This window comes from Coenobita brevimanus, chromosome 23 (assembly GCF_032717465.1).
Source record: "Coenobita brevimanus isolate Jiangsu-jjx chromosome 23, ASM3271746v2, whole genome shotgun sequence".
NCBI classification, from domain to species: domain Eukaryota; kingdom Metazoa; phylum Arthropoda; class Malacostraca; order Decapoda; family Coenobitidae; genus Coenobita; species Coenobita brevimanus.
Genome location: NC_136976.1, coordinates 57,680,836 through 57,683,699, shown reverse-complemented (window position 1 = coordinate 57,683,699; position 2,864 = coordinate 57,680,836). Strand labels below are relative to the sequence as shown.

The 2,864-nt window shown below is 39.4% G+C and overlaps 1 non-coding gene across 1 annotated transcript; it reads right to left on the bottom strand.

Moving 5' to 3' along the window:
• Positions 1 to 209: 209 nt before the first annotated feature.
• TRNAL-AAG (transfer RNA leucine (anticodon AAG)) lies at positions 210 to 291 on the bottom strand. Its single transcript has one exon. It is a non-coding gene; the product is annotated as a tRNA-Leu (tRNA).
• Positions 292 to 2,864: the final 2,573 nt, after the last annotated feature.

Genomic DNA, 2,864 nt, shown 5'->3' with positions numbered 1-2,864 from the left:
TTCTTAATAAGCCTGCTGATTGCACAAGGGTAATTACCGTAAGTACGATAAGTATAATGGGTGTAGGAAATGAACAGGGTAATTTCTGCAACCTCCACCTTTCTGAGGTGTCCATACAAAGGAGTAAATACAGCATACAAATAACCTGGTAAAGGAGTAGGTGCTGATGAGCCTTCTGATGCAGTAATGATAAGTCTCCAAAACCGGTATGGCAGCGGTGGGATTCGAACCCACGCCTCCGAAGAGACTGGTGCCTTAAACCAGCGCCTTAGACCGCTCGGCCACGCTACCGTGTGGTTTTTTGTGCCTCTTCACTACGAGATGTCGATTCTAAGTTGAAAAAGGTACTTTATAGTGGTCAGAGTTAAATAGTAAATGTCACCGTGGTGAATGGATTGAGACGGTTTTGTTTTAGGTGAACCATTCACTACGAGCAATTGTTAAGTTTATTAAAAATCATGTGGTGGCACCAAGAACAAATAAATAATTCGTCATCGTACGAAGTTAATAATTACACAGGCTGTCTCAGAAACCCAGTCTATTATCGGTCTTATCACGGAAGGAAAGAAAAAGGCGTTACAGTATTATAAAACCGAGAGCCCTACATTTCTGACGATAATTTCTGAAACATTGAGAACATCCCTGACCACTTTATTGATCACACTTTGATAGGGGATGTATGCTGACCACTGATATCAGATACAGGTGTTCCATAATGACCGTCGAAAATTACGGTCTTGCTTACACCTTCGCACGCTCAGTGACGCGGCGGTCTGCTGGTTTCTGATTGGCTGATGAACCGAACGCCATGATGTGCCTCTCGCGTACAAATTTATCAAGATTTATAGGACTGATATGGTGACTACTGAAACAAGTAACTTAACAACAATATACCTCCTTAATAATGTTATTTTACCCTCCTCCTCTTCAGTTTTGGTTAGTAAACATAACTAACAGTCTCAAATGAAAGCCAGACCGGATATAAGATCGTAGTCAAATAATGGAACTTGTTAGTAGGATTGTTGTGCTCCTGGCCACCACCTAATGTTGCATTTTATTAATTTTGTTGTCTTGCTGCCCTTGAAGGCATTTTATGGTTTATTCCCAATTATTCACATACAAGATTTTATTAGTGTAGTTGGAAGGGAAGTGTGAAGTGGAGCAAGTAGGGTCAAGCGAGGAATATTTTAGTAAAGCGCTGACCACAGTGGAATTCAAGTGTTAGACCGCCATAATGCCTTAATTAATGACTGCTGAATAATTTTACTTTACCCAGATATTGGTAGCACGTATGTATTTCATGAACAGCATGCAGATATAATTTAAAAAAAAAAATCGAAGACAAGTGAAGGAAATTTCCTTCTTACCATGTAATGGTGAAGATAAGACTGATGGCAATTACACATTCCATTTTGGTAAATGACAATATCAAAACACCACACACACACACACACACACACACACATATATATATATATATATATATATATATATATATATATATATATATATATATATATATATATATATATAAGCCGACTCGGTGCCTTCTTTACCCCTGCACAGTTGTTGACTTTATACACGGGTTTTATTCGCCCCTGTTTAGAGTACAACTATCATGTGTGGGGAGGTCCCCACATACAGCTCTTCTCATTAGGGTGGAGTCAAAGGCTATTCGTCTCATTAACTCTCTTCCTCTTACTGACTTCCTTCAACCTTTGTCTCTTCGCCGCACTGTTGCATCTTTATCTCTTTTCTATCGCTACTTCAATGGTCACTGCTCCTCTGAACTGTCTGCTTGCATCCCTTCACCTCTACGGCGGGCACGTAGTATCCGTCTAGCAACAAACTCTCATCCCTTTGCTGTCCAACTTTCTAATGCAAGAGTTGACCGTTACTCCCAGTCCTTCATTTATGCAACAGGTCAACTCTGGAACTGTCTCCCTCAGTCTGTATTTCCTACTTTATATGATCTCCAGTCTTTCAAACTCAGTGTGTCCAGGCATCTCGAAATGAATGGATCTTGAATTTGGCTTCTTTTTTTTTTTAAGGAACGTTCATGCGGGCTCAGCCTTTGGTTCCTTTTTCCTCGCATTTTATATATATATATATATATATATATATATATATATATATATATATATATATATATATATATATAATATACTACAATGTTTTTATAATCGTTATGGTCAGATTTCAGGGAGTATGGATGCCCACGAAGATAACTGTTTTAGCGACCTTTGGCATTCGTGGAAGCGATGTGCACCCCTTGGGACCCAGAATGGAGCCGTCACGTCTCATTATAATATACAGGTATAGGATCTCTAGTTTGGAGTGTTCATGCCTGCATGCTAAAAGTGGAGTAACAGTGGACAAAAGTTGCTAACATGTTAGCCCCTTTTGCGAGCCGCTTTCATTTAAACTTCTCTCCTGTTTTAATTAAATATTCCATTCACAGTTAAAAAAAGTTGAAAAATTTATATTTAGCTCATTTGAGTCCTTATCACAGTAACAAATCTCCTAGTAAGCTGAATCCCACTGACTGTTCGTCATTGGGCTCGCAAAAACGGCTAACATGTTAGCCGTTTTCTGCCCAGTGTGAAGCTGGTTTAATCTGCAGTCAGGGGCATGTAAAGAGGAGGGGGATGAGGGAATGGGAAGTTGGCTGATTGGAAAACCGCTCATCTCTACTCGTTATTGACCATAAGAAAATTATAAGAATATCGGCTTTTTGAGAAGCAATTTCATAATTTTACCGAAAGTATCGAAAGGGTTTATACTTAAGGGGCTTTCACACATTCAGGAGTCGGACGAAGAGTCGCCAAGAGCTAAAATCTCGCGGATTCTTGTCAATTTGGCCA